Source organism: Phoca vitulina, unplaced genomic scaffold (genome assembly GCF_004348235.1).
Source record: "Phoca vitulina isolate PV1807 unplaced genomic scaffold, GSC_HSeal_1.0 scaffold5, whole genome shotgun sequence".
Classification (NCBI taxonomy): domain Eukaryota; kingdom Metazoa; phylum Chordata; class Mammalia; order Carnivora; family Phocidae; genus Phoca; species Phoca vitulina.
This window is the reverse complement of record NW_022589708.1, coordinates 72,038,040-72,063,351: the sequence shown is the minus strand read 5'-3', so window position 1 is coordinate 72,063,351 and position 25,312 is coordinate 72,038,040. Positions and strand designations below refer to the sequence as shown.

General features: G+C 43.4%; 1 long non-coding RNA gene across 2 annotated transcripts in view; it reads right to left on the bottom strand.

Annotated features, from left to right (window-relative positions):
• Positions 1–16,209: 16,209 nt before the first annotated feature.
• LOC116631756 overlaps positions 16,210–25,312 on the bottom strand; it is a 30,292-nt gene continuing 21,189 nt past the window's right edge. For both annotated transcript variants that reach the window (XR_004299256.1, XR_004299255.1), the window contains exons 3-4: positions 17,847–17,962; positions 16,210–16,679 (exon numbers count right to left, since the gene is read on the bottom strand). This is a non-coding gene — a long non-coding RNA (uncharacterized LOC116631756). The remainder of the gene's footprint in view (positions 16,680–17,846; positions 17,963–25,312) is intronic.

Genomic DNA, 25,312 nt, shown 5'->3' with positions numbered 1-25,312 from the left:
TTTCTTGATAAAGACATCAATGTTCTCACAGAAAACCCAGAAAGTTAAAGGGCAGGAAGGACATTTGATCTGGTGTTCTGAATTCTTTTGTGATGCTGTAAGGGTCTGGCCTAAGCATCTTTCGTGCGTCTGCTCATTTTCCTCCAATCTGGGGGATAGACTCACCCATTGTTTTGCCCACATGTCAACTCTTCACAGTTTTAGCCACAGGAGATTCCTAGAGATTATGACCTAGGCCCCTTGTCCTGTTAACAAGACTGCCATAGGCTCCAATGACCACTGATATCTTCAAGCAAGCAGTTCTTCTTATCACTTCAAGGAAGAGGCCCCCCTTTGGGCACTGCAGCACCAAGTGGGATGTAGTGAGATCACAGGATAAAAGCCACTTCCTGGCTTTAGTCTCTTTGATTTCTTCTTTAGAGAATCTCAAGAGGGAAGCAGATAGAGATGGGAAAGTCCACACCACTCCTTTAAAGGTCTTCTTGGGGAACTCGCCACTCTTAGCGGGGCTTGAGTTAGTCATCCTGAATTCCATAGTCTCTTTGAATTGGGTTGTAGTAGTGTTAGAGGTTACTTAGAGAAATCTAATGAACTTCCACTCAACCATTTCCTTCCTAATTCACATTGTGGGACCTGTATAGTGAGGCTCAGCATCAACAGCCAAAACATCTCCATTGTGTCCTTTCCATTATAAGCGAATGAATCATTAGCTGTTGTTTTTGGAGGCACATCTTGATCCCTATGGTGGGTGCTGCTGTCCTCCCTAGCACCAGAATTCCTGTCAGTTCTTGTCCCAGTGGGAGCATCACACATCTCATCTGTGTCTTGGAGAGATAGAGCATGACAGGGTTTTTCCAGAACTTGCCTGCCATTTTTCATGAAAATCTCCAGATGTTCCCTTGTTAGGAAAACTTCCTTTTACCACCAGGTTCCCTCTTAGTGAGGTGTACTGTCCTCAGTCAGTTTGAAGCCTCATGGGACACAGATTCCTTGTCAAAGTCTTCTCTCTAACTGTAGTTGGTTCTTGCACTCATCTCTATAGGCTCGACCCCAACCCAGAAAACAAACAAAACAAAACCATGGGGCAACTGCTGTCATTTGATTTGAAAATACACTGATTTGGGGTCAAGTGTAACTCAGATCTGAGGTTTAGTTTCTGTCCCTTCATTTGGCTGCAAGTCTCTACCACAATAATATCATCTCACCATGATGGGGCAGGAGGAGGAAGGAGGTATTTATGGTACAGGGGTTAAGAGTGAAGCCTTTGGAATCCTATCACTTGAGTTCACTGCTTGTGGGATCATGGGCAGGTTACTTGACCCTCCAAGTGTCAGTTTGTTCATCTGTAAAATGGAGACATCATCTCAAATAATCTCCATAACAGTCATGCTAAGCTAATCCAGGGAAAACATTCAGTGCAGTATCAAACATGTAGTAAGGAGAGGATACTGGATTGATCCGACATGACATTACTAGTGACTTAAAGAGTGCAGCTTTAATGATGTGACATGGTATGAGAGGCCATTTCTAAAGCACTGTCCCATGGTCAGCTTTGATCCCTGGAGCACCAAGCAGAACCCTCAGGTTGGTTCTCAATCGCTCAACCCTTTCCTGTTCTTGTTTTATTTATCTAGTTCCTCCATTACCCAGACCTGCCCTTGTCCAAGCTCAATATCCTCCTCTCTGTCTATCCCATTCAGGACCTGATGGGTGAAGCCATCAGATGGTGAAGCCATCAGATGGGGAAGCTGTCCCAAGAAGTGAGTTCATGCAGTACCTTGACAGCATGTGCCAGCTTCCATGCTAGATATTGTGGAATACCGCACTGAGCCAGGTAGATGTGATCTCTCACCGGATGGAGCTTACAGCTTGGATTAAAGGCTGACATGGTCACTCTGCTCTAGCCACATCACCTCCTGCTTCTTCAATGTCCTGAATATGTCAAGTACATTCTTGGCTCAGCGCCTTTGCACTGTTTCTGGAATATGTGTCCCCAGACATCTTCATGGCTTATTCCCCTGATTCCTTTGAGCTGATGATAAAATGTTCCCTTATCAGGATGCCCTTCTGGATCGCTTCATCTAAAATAACCTTCCCACCCCTATTTCCCTCTGTCTTCCCTGCTTCATTTTTCTTTATAGGACTTAACATGTGACCTATTATATAGCTGTGTCTCCACTTGTTAATTGCTCATCTCTTTCCACTAAAATGTAATTTTAAGACAGGGATTTTGCCTATTTTGTTCACTACCAGGTCCCTGGTACCTAAAATAGTGCCTGAGATATCATGGATGCACAATAAATATTGATTGATGAATAAGTAAATGAACACAAGTACTTAAAAATGCAATTCCAGGTTAATGAGCTAAGCATGAAATCAGAGATATACAGGATAGGATTCCCGGTAAAGGGTGCTAAACTCAGATGTGGGTGTCAAAGGCAGGGGCAGGAAGGAAGACAGATGAAACAGATGTGCAAACACCAGGAGGCAAAAGAGAGTGAACATAGTGCACTCAAGAGTCTGAAAGGTCTTCAGGTCAGTTGGAACATGTCACAAAGGGGTGAGAAGTGAAGCTGGAGGGACCAGATCATCCAGGGCTGAAGGGGTAAACTTTCTAGTTCTGGACTTTTACCTGCCATATCAGTCTCTCCTGGCAGCTGAAGCAGATAAAAAACAATCAAGGAGTGACCCGAAGTGCTGGGATTAGCATAGAAGCCATGGGTCTAAGCTAGAATGTAATGTAATGGAAAAAACAGGAGAATGATTAGTAGTTTAATCTTGTGTTAGACTAAGCTAGTAAATTCTATTTGTTCATTTCTTCTTTAATATTCATTTGTTCTTTTAATTTATCAAATATTCATTAAATGCCTACTATGTGCCAGTCACTGTGTGGTCACAGGGGTGATTAACCTGGACATATGACCTACTTCCTACCCACATAGAGCTCATTGCTCAGGGGGTAAAAGAAAACAAAGAGATAAAATCACTGCAAGTTGTAATAAAATCTGAAGACCGAGGGCACCTACCTGCAGCAAAAGGATATGAATCCAGTGAAAGGTACACTTAATCAAAGATGACAGGGTGTGTAGTGAAGGGTGGTCGAGGGGGTCATGAAAATGGTCAGGGTTGTGCCTCTCTCATCTTCGTTCCCAGTGCTGATGACAATTACCTAGAAATGCTTCGGTGAGGACCTGACCAGAGAATCATCATTGGTATGTTATCTGGGGGACATCCATTTTATTCTAAAACTTCTCCTGCCTTCCATCTAATCACTGACCATTCTCCTTCCAAGAGGTGCCAAGAGCCTCTCCTTCTGTGTCCAGGCCTTTCGCTGGGCAGCTCTGGGCTGCCTAAACTGTCCCAGCCTACTTTTCAATGTCACCTCTCTGTTCCTTTGCCTTCAGTTCACTTAGGGCAGTAGGTATAAATGTGCTATCTTCACAGACTGTGCAATGCAGAGGAGAGAGCCCTCCAAAATGAGGGGGCTCCCCTCTCCTGGGGTTAGATAAATACAGTCAGCTAACATCCACCTATTGAGGGCCTACCATCTCTGACACTGTTCTAAGCTCACCCTAAAATTCCCACAGGTCACTTTACAATGAAGAAGTCAGTCATGGGACCCCAAGATAAATGGGCCCCCTCATGAGTTGTGCTATTGCTCTGGTTAGGTTACCTCTCAGGCTGCACCTGTGTCTGGAATGTGCTTCCTCCCCCACACTGCACAAACGTCTCTTCTGCCACTGAAACAACCTCTGAAATTTTCCTTCCTTCCCTGGAATCTCTTCTGTAAGAAAGGTTCTTTCCCTTTCACTCCACCCTGTCCAAGTATGTTCCTCCCACGACCTGTTCCCTCAAATACACCTGCCTTGTGACTGACATCGAGCGAATTGTCTGCTGTTTGTCCTTGAGTTCCTCTGAATACCTGTGGGTGGGCTTATCAGTAAGCTTCCAGAGGTCAAGAACTGTCTGTTTATTTGCACAATTTTTATTACAAGGTAAATGTATGAATAAAGCAAATGGGAAAACATAGCACCTGTCCCAGAGAAGGGACAATAGAAAGTACTGATCAGCACTGAAGAATAGAAGAACAGATGGTTTAAAACTCTATTTACCTTTTTGGAGAAGGAATATATGAATACGATATGAAAGGGCGTATGGCAAATTCTCCTTCCCAGCCACACATTTCCCCTCTGCAGGTAGCCACTGTTGCCTGTGGCCTGTCCATCCTTCCAGAGGTTTCATGAACAGCCTCTTAATAAGTGAGGCTTCTCTATAGAGAACTAAGTACTAGAATCCAGCTTTAGTTACATGTGGAGATGGTCGTCTATCCTTCCCGTGTGCTTCCAGCCCATCCCTGGTGTCACCCTGACATTCTCATTGAGCGATTCCACCTTGAAAGAGAAAATGAATCAAAGTCACCAAAAGGGTTTGAATGAATGTAGACTGGCCACTGTGAGCAATGTTAGTGGGGAGCTGTGCTCAGCCCAACTGGTGGGGCTCTACCTGCTGCCCAGCTCTCAGCCCGAAGCTACTGGCCCGACGATGCAGTTGTTCACTCTAATTGTTTGCTAATGACAAGGCGTTCAGAGTTAGAACAGTGATAGGATAGTTATGTATTTTAAAGCCTACTGATAGAAAGAATAAATATACTAATGCTAGTATACCAGCAGAAACTGATAGATGGGAAGGTGGTGAGACTATTAGTGAATTGTTTTCTTTCTTTCTTTTTTCCTATTTTTCGAAATACTCTTTAATGTGCTTTATAATAAAAATATACACACTTTACAATTTACAATATGTTATTGGATCTCATTGTCTCTTTCTGGCATTCAGTCCACATGTGTATTTAAATATTGAATATTAGGTAATTAATAATATTCAATACATTAATAACATTAAAAGGGGAAAGGTAGTAAGCGCTTCCATTAATACAAATACACTGAGCAAATGAAATTCGATTCCATTCTTGCCTATATGCTCATTTCTTGAGAACACACAGAGCATCATATGAAGCGATGATTCTCTGCCTTGCCCGAATACTGGGATCACCTACTGATCTTTTGAAGAAAACTGGAGCTTAGTTCCTAACTAGAGACTGTGATGTGGGCCTGCTTTGGGGTTTTTACAAGCTTCCCAAGTAATTCCAATGTGCATCAAACGGTAAAAAATCTGATTTGAAAAAAGAAAACAGGAACACACTACACCAAAAACTAATGATGTACTGTATGTTGGCTGATTGAATTTAAATAAAAGAAAAAATATATATATATATAAAAGAAAGCAGGAATAAATCCCATTGAGAATTTATCAAAATAAAGCATCGAAGACTGTATAAATTATAACCCATCTTGTTCGAATCTAGAGAAAAATATAGTATGTTTGCAGTTCAAGAATGAAAAATATTCTAGTATTTAAATAGTTTATTAGAAATAATAACAATCCCCACTATTGAGCATATGCCTGGAATTTTATGTATATCACCTCTAATCTTCATAAGAGCTCTGAAAGAGAAGTAGCATGACACCCATTTGAAAGGTGAGACTCAAAGAAGTTATGTAATTTGCCTCAAAACACACAGACAGTAATAGTAGGGACTGGGGGCTTAAGCACCACTCTGATGCCCTGTACCGATCTATTAACCCACATTACTTCCATTCGCAAATAAAGATGTAATGTCACACAGAACAATGCACGGAGTGTGATGTAACTTCTGTTAAAACAAACACACAGCCCTCAGCGTGCATTCTGGGAAGAGGCCTGAGTGGATGTCCCTCAAACCGCTAAACCCCTTCTGGGGAGGCAGTCCTATCACTTTCTGCTTTAACTACTTTCGGTGTTTCTGTTGTTTGGACTTTTTCACAATGAACATGAATTATATTTGTAATTGATAATTTACAAAGGCCAATGCTGAGGTAACCATCACAGTAGTGTGGGTGCTAAGGGCAAAACCTCTAGAGCCTGACGGAGGGGGCGGCGTTCCCATCTCCCTCTGACTTGTCCTCCCTAAACATCTGTCCCCTCCTCTGTCAAGTGGGAATAATAATAGTACCTAACTCGGGGGTCGGGGGAGGGGGTTGAGGATTCTCACAAAAAGAATATCATGTATACTGTACCTATATTATATTATCTATAATCATTGTAATAATCATTACCTCGATCATTCTTTATACTCTTTACACAAATATTGTGAAATTTCTTCCTTATTTAAACCTGGCAGCCAACTCATGGTAACTCTCGTTCTTGTGGATGGGGAACAAGGTCCCAAATCACACAATACTTTAGCGTCTGTTCAACACAGCTCCAGAGGTCCCGAATTCCAAACCCCCTTCCCTCAGTGCCAGGCCGGCTTTGACTCCGTGCTCCCTGGAGGTTGGTGATTTCCCATGAAGTAACATTGGACAAACATGAGGTCATTTTAAAGATTTGTTTCTTCTTTTTAGCATGAGGGCATTAAAAAAAAAAAAATCAAAATTAGTCAAACAAAAACAGCAACCATATGTGTCCAGAGAGGTCTGTGGAGCAGCTAAAGATAAACAAGCCGCCATCCTGCACATCCTAACAGCGGTTTGCCTCGACGGGCTCAACAGCCACGGGGTGCCAAGCCCCAGGTTTTATCAAATCTCCTTTCTAAACCCTCCTCATCCAGCCCCCTGGTTCTACCAGGGCTCACTGCAGGGGACCAATAGCCCATCTTGCAGTCTCTAAATGTCAGGGCGGGCCTCGGTCAGAAACATGTTTTTGCATTTAGTATGAGAGAGAGAGTGAGCAAAAAAGCTCTGCAGACTGCTTTATCCTGGGTAGAGCTGATGAGGAGACACGCTGCAAACCACACAGACACCTGTATCTATCTGTCTATCTATCTGTCTGTCTATCTATCTATCTATCATCTATCTATCTATATCTATCATCTATCTATCTATCTATCATCTATCTATCATCTATCTATCTATCTATCTATCTATCATCATCATCTATCTATTTAAAATGTTAGGTAGTTAACATACAGTGCAATATTGGTTTCTGAAACACAGACACCTTTTTTTCAGATTTTTAAAAATTTATTCATTTGAGAGAGATACAGAGACAGAGACAGAGAGCACAAGCAGGGGGAGAGGCAGAGGGAGAGGGAGAAGCAGACTCCCCGCTGAGCTGGGAGCCCGACATGGGGCTCGATCCCAGGACCCTGAGATCCTGACCTGAGCCAAAGGCAGATGCTCAACCATCTGAGCCACCCAGGCGCCCCCCAACAGACACCTTTTAAATTAACAGGACCTACAGAAGCCAGACATAATTATACGGGCAGGACCGAAGAAAGAGTACCTGCTTCGGAAGACTTTTAAAACCCTTTGGCTTCTCAAATTAGAAGCCCAACATGTAATGGTCGGCCTGACTTCCCGAAGGAAGTGGACTGAAAGTCAAGGGGAAGGAGAGACTGACCTTATCTCCGCAGGAAGCAGGGGGATCCTCCGTGTCTCCATTGCCCTTTCATTGGAACACGTAGCTGTGGAGACGGGGCTTCAGTCTGAGTTAATGAACAGTGCGTACGAGGAGAAAGTTCCGGAGCAGGATATGGAGGTGGAAGGAGGGGCCCACCAGAGCACGTAGCACTGAACCGTCCTGCTGGGTCACTGACGACAAATGGCACGCAGGGTTCTAGATTAAAAAGTGGTTCTGGCATTTAAGAGGGAAAAACAGACGCGTTTGGGAAAATATACTTGCTTTCGCTCTAACACACACAGAGGACAAATGACCCTTCCGTGTAGCCCAGATCCATTAATGGTAGGAAGCATGAAGGAAAAGATCTGTGTCCCAACAGGAGCAAGATGGGAAAATGCTGAAGTGCTAGCCATCCAGTCACATACACTCAAGGCATTGGGGACAGCTGACATGAAGGGGCCAAAGAGAGAAAAATAATGGATGACGGGGAGTGTGTGTGAAGCTGGGAAGGTGAAATTCGCATCAACAGAGGAGGTTGTTTATCAGAGTCTGTGAGTGTGTGTGCGGACGGGAGTGCCCATGAACGCAAGTACTCATCAAAGAAAGAGGTCAAGGCCTAAGAGCAGGTTCTTGGATTTAGAAAGAATGAAGCAAGACTCGGAATCAGGGGAAATGAGAAGGTGACACAGGGAGGGGTTGGAGCAATAAGTGACACTTGGGGAGCAGCTCCTGTGGCTCAGGCAGTGTACCAGACCCTTCGGCTGCACCGTCTCTCTTCTTTCCATGAACTTGAAGGGCTTCTAGGGTTCTCCTCTACGGACAGGAATCCTGAGGCTCAGAAAGGTGAAGTAACACACTCAGCTCACACGGCCACTAAAGGAATGGAGATGAGATTTCAACTCATTCCACTTGATACCAAAGCCCCTTGCCCCATCCCCTCCACCATGTTATCATTCAAGGTGGGACAGACCACAGAATGCCTTCAAAAAACAACCTAAGAAAGGCGAGAGCAATAAGAAAGTATCACATCTAGTCTGACTGACCCTCTCAAGAGCCCTGACATCTTAAGAGGGACTGGCCTGTCCCGGGCCATGCGTGTTCTACGTGACCTAGTGCCTGAGTAGGATATTTTAATATTTTGGCATATTGTCTGTCTGGGTGTGGCACACTATTGTTACAGGCCGCACACCCAGACAACATTGTATGAGGGTTGCTGCTTACCTGGAAACTCCGGGCACGGGGATTTTAACTGCAAGAGTCAGAAGGCGTCCACCCTGTGCAGGTATCTTGCTATAATAATAGCTGGTGGCTGTCTGTGACCCAGGACTTCACGAAGATGACAAAAGGAAGTATCAAGAGAGCTTGAACCCATGCTATGAAATAAGGCCAATCCAGTTACTTCCGGTTAACTTATAATCTCATGCAGCGAGCTGTAGGTGATAGAGAAACGCACTTTGGCATCAACTTCCAAATCCTTCTAAGGAGTAAGAAAAAATCTTAGCCAGGGATGGCTAAGAGAATGTTCCAGTCTGGTTTGAATTCCTCTAGGTCTTGGATTTCCAAGTTCTGGTGATTCTCCTAAGAATATTCCATGTTGATCTTGTCATAGACCTCCAGTAAAGTCTATGTCTCTACAGTGGAACTTGTTCAAATTTCACGTTATGCCCTAAATATGTAGTAATAAGATTCCTAAGGAGGTTTGTTCTCTCCCATAGGCTCACCTGAATGCCTGTTGCTCATCACTTCTGCTTTGCAAAGGGCTTCTCTATATTTTCGAGGCCCTGCAAGTCTGCAAACCCAGTGTTCTGGCCAGTTGCATTTGAATTCTGCCCTTTCGTGTGGTCAGAAATGATTATATTCAGTTTCTTTTGGTGGTAATAGTGACATCTTCATTTGGGACCTTCCTCTGATCAAAAACAGAGATGCTGAGATCTTCTTGTTTAATTCCATTACAAATCTTTTGGGCCTAGCAGCTCAGGGGTGTTACTATTAACTGTTTCATCCTCAGTATTGTGTGGGCTGCACTGTGATAGGCTGCTAAAGGCTGAAATAGGTCTAGATCCTTAAAAGAAAACCATTCATGGGGCGCCTGGGTGGCTCAGTTGGTTAAGCGTCTGCCTTTGGCCCAGGTCATGGTCCCAGGGTCCTGGGATTGAGCCTTGAACCGGGCTCCCTGCTTAGTAGGGAGCCTGCTTCTTCCTCTCCCTCTGCCTGCCATTCCCCCAGAGAGCTTGTGCTCTCTCTCTCTCTCTCTCTCTCTCTGTCAAATAAATGAATAAAATCTTAAAAAAAAAAAGAAAACCATTCAGGTATTAATAATAAGGAACTAAATTTAGTGTATTTCATTTAATTAAAATGTGACTACCTCTTCTGGGCTAGTGGTATGTTAGGAGCTTCATATACTTCCTTTCATTTAATCCTTAGAATATCTCTATGAGGTGCATATTCTATGCCCATCCTACAGGATTTTTTTTTTTTTTTGATGGTGGTCGTGGTAAAAAGCATATAAAATTTCCCACCTTAACCATTTTTAAGGCTGTAATACAGTAGTGTTAACTCTACTCAAACTATACGTAGCACATTATGCAACAGATCTCTAGGAAGTTTTTCATCTTGCAAAACTGTAACTCTATACCCACTGAATGAGAACTTCCCATCCAGCCTCCCTCCAGCCCCTGGCAACCACCATTCAACTTTCTGTTTCTATGAGTTGACTACTCTAGGTACGTCATGTAAGTGGAATCATATGGATGGCATTTATCTTCTTGTGACTGGCTTATTTCACAGAGCACAATGTCCCCAAGGTTCTTCCAAGATGTACCACATGTCAGAATTCCTTTCTTTTTTAAGGTTCAATAATATTCCATTATATGTGTATACTACATTGGCTTTCAGATCTAGGATTTTAATCCAAGTCTTGGGAGGACGCAAGTCCCATGCTCTTTTCTTGTGAGTAACCATGTTGCCTTGTCAGCATCATAAGTTAAAGAGAATCGCAAACTTCTCCTTATACGTGAAATGAAAGTGAAATGAGATAGTGGTGTCCTGGCTCTGTTCTTAGCCTTCCAAGCTCAGAGATGGAGGGACAGAGGGCTGACAGGGCCCTTGGCTGACGTACACACTGGAGTCCCCGTCTTTCTCCCGGGCGAGAGCCCAGCTCCCCACTCCTCTGCTCACCTGGCACCACCCGGTACTGCCTCCCACCACCCTCCTACCCCAGCACATACCCTGGCCTTTCCTCTTCCCCAAGTCACGTACCAAGGGCTCCGGGACGTCTCCAGCTGAATGTAAACAGCCCTGAGACCTCAAACTCCCCACCCTTCCTCACCCCGCCTTCCCTGTTGCCCAACCTCGTCCTATGGGCTGTGCCAGGGTCCTGTTGCTCCTGCAAGTCCGACACCTCAGTCATCGTGGCCTCCTCTCCAGTCTCAGCCCTCACCTGCAGCTGCCAAGGGCGGCAGCAGCCCCCCTCCCAGCCCCTCGAATCTTTCCCTTCTCCACGGTCCCGTCCGAATCCCTTGACCCGGGCCGTGCTGGCTCTACGGCTGCAACATGGCGCTTCGTAGCCACTCCCAGCCCAGTCCCACCCTCCTCCAGCTACCCCTTCGCTCCTCACCCCTCCCCCATGCCAGCGGTCTTGAATGACTTACAGCCATTCCTCCCACAGGTTGACCTACTGCACTGGCCCCCTCTCCAGCATCTCCTCAAATCAGACTCCACACCGTCCTGCTCAAACCTTTCCCCCACTGCCTGCCCACCTCCTCCATCTTCACCTAGGCTCTCCTTGTCAGCTCTGTGCGGATCAAGAATATTTCCTGCCCCATCTCCACCCCAATCTGTGCACTTCACAATTCACCTCCAACCTGTGGGCGTTCACCTGAACCCCCTCCAGACCTGGGGCTCCTTTCTCTTCTATTGCTGAAGGGAACCCCCCTCTCTTCTCCCTCCCTCTCTTTGGATTGCCCTTTGCAGTTCAGATGAATTCCACCCCGTCCTGTCATTTGTCATTTCTGACCTTTCTCAGATTTCAATATAATTAATGTTCCTTTATACATATTTTAAAAACAATATGGGGATTTATATCTATCTAAAATGATATATGGATATATATCTTTTCACCTAGGTTCCTTTGAGGATTAGCCAGGCCTGCTCGTCATATGCCCAAGTGGCTCCCTCACTCTCACAGCGTATATTATACCATAAATAACATATCATAAATAACTTATACCATAAGCATCAGGGGAGAGGGGAGTCAAGATAACACAAGAGCTGTTTTTCCAGCCAAGATGAGTTTAATGGGGTCAGCGATGGAGAACTGGAGGAAATGGGGCTTGGGTCCAGACGTGGATGGGCTCCCGGGAAAGGGGCAGCATTTTTTAGCAAAACAAGCCCTGAGAGAGATCCCTGATAAGGTAGGGATGTTGGCTCACAGTGGACTCTGAAACCAAGAGCAACCTGCACAAGGTCTCTGGGCACCCTGTCAGAGCCCCCCACTTCCGCATGATGCCAGGGGAGCATTTTACAGGCCCCCAGCACCATCTGCTCCTCAGCCGGGGTTACAAAGAAGGGCCAAAGGAAGGAGGATGCCACGGGCAGGACATCACAATCAGGGGACCCCTCACCACCAGCAGGGACCGAGGGCCACACTCTGGACCCAAGAGGCCAGTCCCGGCTCACTGGAAGCCAAAGACAATCTCAGAACAGACAGAACTTGCTCTTGTCCCCTACCCCATCACAGACATGACAAAATGTTAAATAAGACTTCCTAATCCAGAGCCTATCCCGAGAGGAGGAAATGAAAAGACAAAAGAGAGGATTCTGAACAGACTGAGGGGTTAGCCCAAGGCAACAGAGTTTAAACTGGAAGTGACTGAGTTACTCAAATTGGCCAGATCCACGCTTCCACCATCCTGAGGAAATGGGGCTGATGAGCGGAGCTGCCTTCATTACAAAGTCTGTGGAATCCCTCTCCTCTATACACATTGTGCACCCAGCAAACAGCCACAGGAACGTATGACTCGTGAATTAGGTCCTCTGGGGTTGGTAGGGGCTTTGGAGGTGACCTAGGTGGAGCCTATCACTTTCGTGACAAGAACCCAGGACCCAAGGAGGAGCAGGGATGTGCCCATGCTCCTGCCTCTGGGGCCAGCCCGTCTCACCTCCCTGCCTGCCTGCTCAGCTCTGTTTGTCCCTGAATGCGGGAGATGCCATGGTGAGGGGAGAAAAGAAGACAAATCACGCTTAACGGGACAGTAGAGATTTAAATGAAAGGACTCAGTAATCCCAAGTATCATATTGCCCGTGTATGTATCAGGAATGTGGAATTTGGAGAGTAAAAAGAATCTGATTTTTTCTTTTCCTTTTTTTTTAGATCAGAATCAAGGTAGTGCAGAGGGGGTTTGAGGAGTGGGAAGGCTAAGGCAGCTTCCTGTCCTGCCCAGGCCCTGGGCCTGGGTGACTTGGGGTCAGAGGTGAGGTACGTGGAGCCATCATCCTGAGAGGCTCGGAGTAGCGGGTCCCTTGCTGGGCATCTCTGCAGCTAGGGTGTTAAACTCCCATCATTCCTCGCTCAACAGAATTTGCTTTACCTTTTATAGGGAGGGTGCTTTCCAAAAATGTATGCCCACTGTCACAATTATCTAACACTTTTTCATAGTTACAGAGAAGATTCAAACCCAACTTGTTCTTAACTTATGTGAGAGTACAGACCTGGCCCAACTCCCTCTCAGCTTCCAAGCCAAGAATAGAATATGTTAGTGTTGAATTAAGGAGTCACGGATCATCATTCTCTGATGATTAAGAATTCATCTTCCCTGTGCTAATGCTTCATTTCCCCCATGTGTAGCACAGAAGCAGAGAAATGTATTTAAAAGCTTATTATGAGTAATCTCATAAGCTTATTATGAGTACACTTATTCCAAGTAAGTGAAAGCAAATACATCTTTATATAGCGTCTAGATAAGCACGATGATGTTTTAAGAAGCACTTACTGAATGAAAAGTGTCTCCGTGATTTACAGGCAAATGTCACTATCAATTTCATTGGATGGAATAAGTCAAGGCTTATTATGTTAATCACATCTGACATTTCTATCCAGAGTGTAATTGTTCTTACATGATAAGGCGAGTTTTCAAGTTTGTGAACCTCATTTACCCAGTCAACTTGTTTCTTGCTGACCTTTTAGGGGGATGGTGGGGGTGGGGAGAAATGAAGGAAAGTGAGGGAGACCCTTGGGGCCTTTGGCTGTGGGATGATCATAAGCCTACGCTTATATCCATCCACAATAAACAGTCAAAAATGAATCCTGAGCTGTCAGGCCCTGGAAGCACAGAAGGGGTCCGCGCTCAGACTCACGCATGAGGCTGAGGACAAAAGAGCCAAGAGGGAAGTTTGCTGTCCTTTCTGCTTACAACCCCCCCAGATGATGTGACATTGCAGCAGATGAGCGGACCCGTCACCATATCCTTGCATTGCACGTTAAAGAATAGCTAATCATTCTCCAACATTTTTTTTTGTGCAAGAGTCAAAGGTAATAGTAATGTAATGACCTTGTGAATGTCGCGGCTGTGCTTAGCCCTTCACACACACTATCTAATTCAATGTTTCTAAATACCATGTGAGGGAGGTATGATGGACCACTGCTACAGACTGAATGCTTGTGTCTGTCCCAAATGCGTATATTGCAACCTAATCCCCAAGATGATGGTATGAGGAGGTGGGGCCTTTGAAAGGTGATTCCACTGTTAGGATAGAGCCCCCATAAATGGGATTATTGCCCTGATAAAAGAGACCCCAGAGAGCTCCTTCCCCACTTCCCTCATGCTGTCTATGAACCAGGTGCTGTTCTATGAACCAGAAAACTAGAAGGTGCTGTCTATGAACAAGGAAACAGGCTCTCACCAGACCCTGACTCTGTTGGTGCCTTGATCTTGGACTTCCTAACCTCAAGAACTGTGAGAAATAAGTTTCTGCTGCTTATAAACCACCCAGCCTGTGGCAATTTGCTGTAGCAGCCCGAATGGATAAGACAACCCCTTTTTACAGATGAGAGGCCTTTGTATGTGTTGTATAAACATGTAAGTGGGAGGGCGCCTGGGTGGCTCAGTTGGTTAAGCGACTGCCTTCGGCTCAGGTCATGATCCTGGAGTCCCTGGATCGAGTCCCGCATCGGGCTCCCTGTTCGGCGGGGAGTCTGCTTCTCCCTCTGACCCTCCCCCCTCTCATGTGCTTGCTCTCTCTCATTCTCTCTCTCTCAAATAAATAAATAAAAAATCTTAAAAAAAAATAAAAAATAAAAAAAATAAACATGTAAGTGGGGAGCTGAAATCTTAAGGATATACACTTGCTTTGTTTTATTTATTTATTTTTATTTGTTTTAAAGATTTTATTTATTTATTTGAGAGAAGTGTGAGCGAGAGAGCACAAGCGGGGGGGGGGGGGGGGGGGGGGGGGGGTAGAGGGAGAGGGAGAAGTAGGTTCCTGGCCAAGCAGGGAGCCTATTGTGGATCATGACCTGAGCCCAAGGCAGACACTTAACCGACTGAGCCACCCAGGCGCCCTGCTTTGTTTTATTTTTAATACCAACACAATACTTACTACGTGCCAGGCAATCTTCTAAATGCTCGACTCAGGCTAACTTGTTTGCCCCTCATAACAACCCTGAGGCCGGTCACTCACCCAGGGAGCTGGAGCTGGGACCATAGCCCCTTGGCGGTTGGTTCCAGTCTGTGCTCCATACCCTATGCCATGCTGCTTCTCTGAGGATCAGCAGTGCAAGCTCACATCTCCCCCTGTGCACCTCTCCTTCCTAGCCCTGATCACCTTGAGAGCCACGTGATTATTTGTTTTCTCCTTCACCACCCTGTGCACTCACAATGGTGAGCACTAGATCTTCTATACTCACCACCATCTTCAGGACCCAAAACAATACCTAGCACATTGTAGGCCCTGGAAGAGGGATGGCTGAATGCAAGGATCTATCTGTTCTATTCTTCTGTGATAATCATGCAGAACTGAGCTGACAACACAGTTTTATAATTAATCTCATTGGTTTGAAATTGATATATGCTAAATATATGAGACATTTCTAAAGCCTGAAAGAGTCTAAAAACTATGGTTTTGCAAAAGATATGGTTTTGCTTGAGATATCATCTATTAAAGATGGACTAGTTTCTGGGCAATCCATTAAGCATTTGACATGCATTTTCTCATTTACTTCTTGTAACAACTCTATGATTTAGGTACGATTTTGTCTATTTTGTTTTTTTTTTAATTTCAGATGCACTCCCACAACATTGTGTTAATCGTAATCTTAAATTCAGAATGCACTGTCATTGTTCCAGGCATGGCCCTTTTTCATTCATCTTTTATTCATTTATTCATATATTTCTGGAATAAAGTTGACACACAACATTATATCAGTTTCAGGTGTACAACATAGTGATTTAACAAGTTTATACATTATGTTCTGTTCACTGCAAGTGGAGCTCCCATCCTTCACCATACAACATTATTACAATACCATTGACTCTATTTCCTATGCTGTGCATTTCGTTCTTGTGACTTATTCATTCCATAACTGGAAGGCTATACCTCCTGCTCCCCTTTGCCCATTTTGCCCATCCCTCCATCCCTTTCCCCTCTGGCAACCATCAGTTTGTTCTCTGTATTGGGGATCTGATTCTGCTTTTTGTTTGTTTATTCATTTGTTTTGTGTGTTTTTTTGTTTTTGTTTTTTTTTAGATTCCGCTTATGACTGAACTTGGATGGTATTTGTCTTTCTCAGTCTGGCTTATTTTGTTTAGCATAATACCCTCAAGGAACTCCCGTGTTCTCTCAAAACCTTTACTTACATTTTAAGTAATAAAATGAACTTGCCAATGAACTTCCCGCCCAACCCAAGAACAAGAACGTTAATAACTTACGTCCATCTCTGTGCTCCTCCCATCCCCTTCTCTTGCTCTCCTACACATAACCACTCTCCAGAATTTTGTATTTCTTTTTATACTGTTTGCCTCATACTTTACTGCTGAGTTTTCATTATTTTTGGACTTTATAAAAAGAGTGGCACACTTTTCTTCACTCAGCATCATATTCCTTACATTCATTGATGTTTTCATGAGGCGATGCCGTTCCTTTGCTTTCTCTGCTGTGTCTTTTTCCCGCACATTCTTCTATTGATGGGCATTGCAGTTGCTTTCTGGTTTTGTTTTGACGAAAGGCTGTCACTGTTGGGTGTAATGCTGATTTTAAAGAGGAAAAAAACTGAGGCACTGAGAAGTTAAGAAACTTGCCCAAGGTCTCCCAATGAGTGGCTGAATCAGGATTTGAACCTAGATCTCCCCAGCTCTAAAACATGCGGTCTTTCAGCACTACATTACACAGCCATTATCGGTCTTCCCATGAGATAAAGATAATAGGAGGTAAAGAGCACATTTTCCTTCCTTATTTTACTGGTAGAAGGTTACCCCACCCTCTCTTTGTCTATAGGAGAAGAAAAACTTGTAAGTTGGGTTAATTAGCCATTCAAATAAAATCACCCTCTTGGATGCAGTAGCTATCCACTCCTTTCCATTTCAAAGTGATACTGTTGGGTACAATATTTTCTCAGAGACCACACACCCAATACTTTGGCTTTGCACCTGTAATCTGCTTAGCTCTCGGTTTGGGACCTAAATTCCCTTTGCAATAGAATCAATTGTGTGTGCATGTGTGTGTGTGTATGTATTTTTAAATCAAGTGTTCTGGGCGTCTGGGTGGCTCGGTTGGTAAAGCAACTGCCTTTGGCTCGGGTCATGATCCTGGGGTCCTGGGATCGAGTCATACATCGGGCTTCCCCTGCTCTGCGGGGAGGCTGCTTCTCCCTCTGCCTCTGCCTGCCATTCTCCCTGCTTGTGCTCTCTCTCTCTGTCAAATAAATAAATAAAATCTTTTAAAAAAATAAATCGAGTGTTCTAAAGAAGAAAACGATGAAAAAAATTAAGAAATATGTTAGTTTTTACAGCCTGTTATAATATTTCTAGAAGCAAGATAACTAAATTCACCTGTTCAGATTAAAAATAGATTTTACATGGAAAATAGCTCAGTAAAATAAAAGAAGCTCTGATCATATAAACTGTAGACCACAATTTTAAAACAGAAATGATTTCACTTATCTAGGAAGGAATTTTCCAAAAAAAAGCTTAGTTATTTAGAATTTAGAAAGAAAATAGGAATGAATGCAATATGTGTTTGTATTTATAGTTTATTCTTTGAAAAAAAGAGACATTTCTGTACTTCAGTGCTAAACAATGTAAACTCTGAGTTTAGGTAGATGTTAAATGTGGACCAGATTGAGGTCTGGTTTCTACAAGGTTATATCCTTCCACTCTTGACCTGCTCCCAAACTTCAGTGCCTCCTGTGTTCTCACCTGTTCTCCTTACAGCAGACTATTCTGGGGGCAGCCCACTTCTTCCATAGCTATTGCTTACGTCTGTTTCCAGCCTTCTGGGCATGTGGATTTGGGGCATGCAGATGTTTTCATTGCTGTTTAAAAATAGAAAACAAAAAAGACATTTAAAAGTCATATAACAACTTCACCGAAAGTTTAGAAGATAGAGGGGATAAACTCTAACGTGCTCTCACCATCCCCATTCAGTGCTTGCCATTGTGGTTATTTCCTTTTCCTCCTGGCCTGCCACACATCAGCCATGGTGGCAAAGAGAGCTAGTCTTCCTTTCCCTAGTCTGCAGGTCTTGGTTTGGATTTGCCCAGAAGCAGACCCTGAGAAATAGTAATTTCTGTGGGAAATGCAGGCAATGCTTGTTGGGTAGTGGGGAAGTACTATAGGGAGGGGAAACAGTCAATGAAAAGTGTACTTGGGAAGTGATAGAAGTGTATTCCCCAAGAAAATTTGGGGACATGATGCAAAACACACACCTCAGAATAATTCTACTCTAGGGTGATGGAGCTGGGCCCTTTATACATCAACTCCCCACAGTCATTGTTTGAGGACTGTTGGGGGGGGAGGGTGGAGAAGGGGAGCCAATTCCTCAGCTCTGGGTATGTCCCCAGGTGGGGGTGGTCAAGAAAGAGCCACCAGGTTCAGAGATGCTCAATCGGGCAGCTGGAACTTGGCTGGAAAGACTGAGAGCCCTGAGTGGCAGGGGCGGACCCAGAGCGTCTGCTATACTGCTCTGTTTCCTTAACATGAATTACAACACCAACACTTCTTGTTGCTACACAGCCTTTACATTGATGAGATGAGTTTCCGCATATTTCATAATGGAATCAGCATTTAACTCTCCCCCTAATATTGGATATGTGCGTTGCTTCAAAATGGAATGAGTGGGTTGGCAGCAAGTAGCTAACTCATTTCAGTCTGAACTCTAAAAGCGGGAGTATATGCCCAGGAATGGAAGTGTCATATGTTCTTAAAGATATTGGAAGATCTCTCGGCAAACGAGCCAAGCAGAACATCTCAGACGAAGACACCCTGAAAATCATGACCAAGTAGCCTATGCAGTATGTGCTCCAAATCGGATGCACTCGTATTTTAAGTGACACTTAAGTGACTGGTGCACGTTCATGGAAGAGCTGTACTTTGTTCTTCAGAAGTGCTAGGATCTATACATTTTTGTATATCAGAACTTTGTACCAGGGCCATGATAGTTCAGAAGCATGTAGCTATCAAATAATTTCGTACCAAAAAGAAATAGTGAAACAAGAGCCCTGGATTTTGCCACGGTTAACTTCCAAGGAGCTGTGCCCCCCTGGGGGGCTTCATGCTTCTCTGCGCCTCACTTGTACATCAAGGTGTGTGGCAAACACAGTCTGCAGCTTCTCCAACCGGCCTTACTACCTTCCATCTTTGTCCTTGCTGACACAGCTCAGATTTTCTATAGCTGCCAGGGGTGGAATGCCTGTTCTCAGGGAAAGCACTCCTGTGACAACACCAGGGGACAGTCATGATCACTTTAAGTCACTTGCAGTCATTCCTTTTTCCTTAGCTACATACCCATGTTCCCAGCTTCCTTTATAGGGAAGGCCAAGGTAAAATAATAATTCTTACACATTATGACACTTGCCATGGGCTACTCTTTAAGTACTTCATGTATACCTTAACTCACTTCATTCTCTCCACAACCCTTTGAGCTAAGTATATTATTATCACCCTATTTTACCAAGGATCAAAAATGTGCAGCAGAGAAGTAAGTTTGCTCAGGTCACACCTAGTAAATGATGGAGCAAGGACCCTTATGCAGACTTGTCTGTCTTCACCATCTATGCTCCTTTGTTACATGCAGAATACCCGGGCTTGTCTTTATGTAACCAGGAGTATATCAAAGCAGTACACCTGAATCAGCAAGGGTTGGCCTTGGCTCTCCTTTACAGCCTTCCTCATCACCACTGATTCCAACAGGAGTTACCTCCTGGCTTTGAACGATCAAAATTTATAGTTTCCTCTTAAAGGTCCCATAATTAAATGCAAACATTAGTCAAAATCACATTACTGAAAGGTAGCTGGTGAGAATGCTCTTTCTCCTAGTCTTTGAAGGTCAAGCTGTGTAGGTTAGACTGCTTGCAAAATTGCCTCCCCTCCAGTTCTGCTCTGTGTCACACACACATGCATGTGCGTATACATACACACACCTTCTGTGGGCATCCATATATATGGTACTTCAGGATAGGCTCTCCTATGTGCTCATTCTTCAACTTCCTATTTGAGGAAAACTTTCCTCACACCTCATGCCAACCTGCTCTCAATTCTTGAGGTCACTGACTTCTACTTTTCCTTTGGTTTTTCTGTTGACTCTCTTTTTGGTCAGAGACACACTGCCATCTTTCATGCTAGAAGAAGAATGGATTCTCCTCATAGAGTCCTTATTTTGTTTTAGCAACCAGCTAACACCTCTTCCAATTCCACAGAGCCCTTAGGTCCAGCTTACCTTGACCCCAAACCCAAAATCGCAACTTCAACTAGAGCTTCAAAGACTCCAGGCAGTAACTTCTTAACGCTTTTGGTTATCAGTGATTCAGTACTCTCCAGTGAGCTCTGCTCATCCTTCATTCCAGGTAATTATAACTATAGTACTGGGAAAAAATAACACGAGGTTTTGCCTGGAGAACCACTCCCAGTTCTCTTTGGGAAATCATATAGAATGAGAGTTTCCAAAGCACTGGTCATAGGAAAACATTGTCCCAGTTTTCAAATGGGTAAAGGCTGTATTACAGAAACTATAACACTTCAGTTGGACGTGACCATGAACATTCAGAAAAGGAGGCACCCCAAGAGTTGATATGAACTCACTAAGAACAAATCAGGCCAGGCTGAGCTTGTTCTCACTTTTGAGAGAGCTGGTAAATGAGAGAAGCAGATCTTAGCCTCAGCTCTAATACCCTGGTGTGTGACAATCAGTGGAAGGGGGTGGAGTAGGGTTATAATTTGCCCTCCAGGAATGATACATATATTCAATCTATATTAATCTGTTGCAGCCCCTTAAACTGTAAAAGAGAAAGCTACAAACTAAGCAACTGTTCCACTTAAATACTTAGAGGGCTGTTGTGTGGAGGAAGCATTAGGTTCCATGGGGCAGAACTAGAATAAGTGCGTGCAGATCGCAAGGAGGAAGCTCTGCACTCCATATAGGGAAAAACTAATGCTTAGAACGGAGTTTCTTAAATCTGAGTCATATACAGACCTTCTGATAGAGAAAAAATACTCTTGCAAATCCCCAAGGTTTACAAACATTTTTTCTATGATGTTTCTTAATTATAGGCATACAGCTAGGTACAAAGTCCTTATGCTTACAGTTACACAACTTTACAAATTAAAGGTACAAACTACATCTACAAATGTATAAATTAAATGTAAACAAAGCGATGGCAACAATATTTAAATAACCGTATTTCAACGTGACAGATTATTTTGTTTTGCTGAAACAAAATCACCATTCAGAACCTGACTATGGTATCAATGGCTTTGTCTTGGGCAGGTGCAGACCACCACATAAATTGTGATAACCCAAACCTAACATATTTCTTTTTCTGAACCGCAGAGAAACCTTCATTTAGGAGGCATGCTGTGATGCACTTTCTTTCACTAAAACTGACACCATTTGTTGCCTGTTGAATCCAATACTGTTCTTTTCTTATTCATCCCAAACAATTAAAGTAGAACTATTCTCGTAGCCCATAAACAAAATAAGCACTGACAAACATATTCTGGTGGTCCTCAGATAAAAAGATTTCACTACATTTGTCAAAGCGCATAGAATGTACAACACAAAGAGTGAACCTTAATGTAAAGAATGAACTTTAGTTAATAGCAATATATAGAGCGGTGCCTGGCTGGCTCAGTCAGTAGAGCACACGACTCTTGATCTTGGGGTCATGAGTTCGAGCCCCACATTGGGTGTAGAGATTACTTAGATAAATAAATAAATAAACTTTAAAAATGTAGCAAGAATTTATCGATATTGGCTCATCAATTGTAACAAAAGTACCACATTAATATAAGTCAGTAATAATAAGGACATTAGAGGTACAGTGTTTAGGGGTATATGGGAACTGTATACTTTCCGCTCATTTTCTCTGTAAACCTGAAACTGCTCAAAAAACAAAAAGTCTAATTTAAAAAAAAGGGTCACCATAACATGCTTATGTATTAGTTCTTTCTAGTTCATGGTCCAAATGAAAAGACAAAATTTATCGGTCTTGTATACAACTCTTAGACCTGCAGGAATATGTCTGTGTGTTCCAGATTCCCCACCATCGTTTAAGAAATGCTGAAATCAGGGGTTCAAGAATGGAATGGGGCATTCCGAAAAGTTGTTAGAGCTCTTTCCTCAAAGTGTTCCAGAAAATGTCTGGAGGGTCATCTTTCGGAGATGTCCTTCTGAGGAGTTTTGCTCTTGGTGGGAGGTCAGAAGACGTGATCTCCAATCCCAAGATTATATAATTCCAGTTTTTATGAAGTTTCACCCTGAATTAATTTGCTTTTGGTCCTACTTTTCACAGACTGCAGTGGCCTGATGCCAGAACCACAATGTACTTAAACTTGTAACTTTCTGTCTTTTTTTGAATTCCCACAACTCTGTCCAAAGAGTGACAATTTCATTTAGGCCAACCAATTGTCAATTTTTTGGTCCTGGGAAAGAATAACTAATAAATCCCACTTCATTCCAGGGAGCACAAATAGCATTCCTTCCCGATGGCCTATCACATTCCATTCTGAGCCAAGTACCATAGTTACAGTTCCATTTTTACATCTTTGGGCAGTCCATTTTCTAACTGTTCTCTTAGGCAAACCCTAGAAAACCTTTCTATTTCACTATTCCCCATGGAAAATATTTCCTTCCAGGAACCCGAGGCTAGGAGAGAATCTATAAAAGGACTCTTGTAATTGCAAACTTTTTTTTAAAACCACTTTTTATACTTTATTGCATTTACATGTGTACATCTTTGCTTAGTTTTAGCAAATGACACTGGCATGTTAGATGTTGTAATATCATTGGCATTAGTTTGTAAAATCCTTGTGCAAAGCATCAGTTGGCTCTAAAATACTGAATTGCTTCAGCTGGGGTAGAATTCCTAAATTGGGGTCTAATCGTTTTCTATTTGAAAGTAAGGAAGCTGGGTCCTATTCATAAACGTGGATACCTAAGGGAGGAGACAGCCATGTGTTCTGATTCCAGTCTGTCCCCCTCTCTCTCCTGGGCAGCTCTTATCCTCTATCCCATTACCTCAGACTTCTCACACTTTTGTCTTGGGACTTCCAGAAATGAAGGCTGGCTGAGAGACATGGCTTTTCAACTCCACCTACTGTCTGTTCCAAGAACTGCATTTAGGGTTTTTTTTTGTTTTGTTTTTTAAGATTTATTTATTTGAGAGAGAGAGAGAGAGAGAGAGGGCAGGGGGAGGGGCAGAGGGAGAGGGAGGGAGAGAATTCCAAGCCTATTCCCCACTGGGCTCGATCCCACGACCCTGAGATCATGACCTGAGCCTAAATCAAGTGTGGGGCGCTCCACCCACTGAACCACCCAGGCGCCCCTCCAAGAACTGCATTCGTATTTCAGACATCCCAGTCCCAAATCCAAGAGGGGAGATGGCTCTCCTAAGCAGAAAGAGGAAATGTATTGCAATAGAGAGAAAGGATAAAATGGAAGAGCAAGTGAAAAATCACAGATTCTTGGGACGCCTGGGTGGCTCAGTTGGTTAAGAGTTGGCCTTTGGCTCGGGCCATGATCCCAGGGTCCTAAGATTGAGTCCCACCCATATCAGGCTCCTTGCTCAGCGGGGAGCCTGCTTCTCCCTTTGCCTGCCGCTCCCCCTGCTTGTGCTCTCTCTCTCTTTCTGACAAATAAATAAATAAAATCTTAAAAAAAAAAAGAAAAGAAAAGAAAATTCACAGATTCTGGGGAATAAGCCTGAAAAATAAGGCACAGAGGGAAACCTGTTTCTCTCTCTTTTGATATTTCCAAAAGGGAAGACTTATTTATACAAGATTACAACCAAACTCCAGTAGATTGAAGAGAGATGATGTTTTCCATGTAGTAATATAATCTACTAATTATTCTCAAGTTGAATTAATATCAGTCATCTAATAATATTTCTAGTAAAAGAGATATAAATATATTTCTTTTTGTAATTGTTATCCCAGTGTGTTCTCTGTTTGAAGGGTATTACAGAGTTAGTATCAATGCATTTTTGAACACGGTTAACAGTCTAAAAAGAGACAAAACATGCCTCCCTGGGGCGCCTGGGTGACTCAGTCAGTTAGACGTCTGCTTTTGGCTCAGGTCATGTTGCTAAGGTAGGGCTCCCTGCTCAGTGGGGACCCTGCTTCTCCCTTTCCCTCTGCTCCTCACCTCTCCCCCCAACCCCCGCCCACCTGTGCTCTCTCTCTCACACACTCTCTCTCTTTCAAATAAATAAAACCTTAAAACAAAACAAAAAAAGCCTCCCTGATGTGTTGAAATTCTGCCTTTTTCTTTTTTTTTCACTTCAGTGGTATTTTTTTTTTTTAATACTTTCACCAGTTTCAGGAAAGGGTGGGTTGGAGTCAGGGGCTTCCTGAAACTTTTCAGAACAAGAATTCTAATGAAGCAGTGTGTTTAGAGGGGCCCCCTGAGAATCGTGTTTTGGAACATACCGACCCCACGTGGTATTATCTTTGTCACATTTTGCAGTTTTGTGTGAAATTTATTTTTAATCTTTAACAAAGCCTGCCCATGTTTATCTTATGTTATGAAAAAGTGTAATGGTTTAAAACAAAACTTTTTAAAATAATTAAATATACAATGAATGCTGAAACATAAAAGTCAGACAGAATGTTACCTTAACAAGAAAGAGCTTCCTAAGAATCAAAGGGTTGTTGTTTGTTTTATTTGCTAAAGACAAATAACAAGTACTTTCACTTTAAGGGATTCTGATGGCTCTGGAAGGAGGTGAAGAGAAGCTTGGATTCCCCACACCCCCCAAGACAAAGGCTTCCTACCCCTCATATTCACAGAGCTGAATACTTATTGACACAAAAAACTATATACTTTGTGTTTAGAGTGGAATGCTGAGATTTGATTGAAGACAGCACATGGATCAAGCAAATGGCTTTCTTGAGCATGCTTTCAATCATATTTAAAATTATGGGAGAGAGAGAGAAGACACCTTGGGCTTGCCTTATTTTGTGTATGGGAAGTCAGTAATCAGGGCAGCATGGAGTGGGAACGAATTGCAGGGGCTGCTGTCTCATTGTATGTAAAAGCTTCTGAGTTCCATCCACTTTTCACGTTGAGCTGATTTCAGTGCTACCTTTGATAAAGAAGGGAAGATATGGGCTTTTCAAGAAGGAGAGCCTTTTTTCTCTAAGTACCTACAGATTTGGGGTTTCTTTAAGTC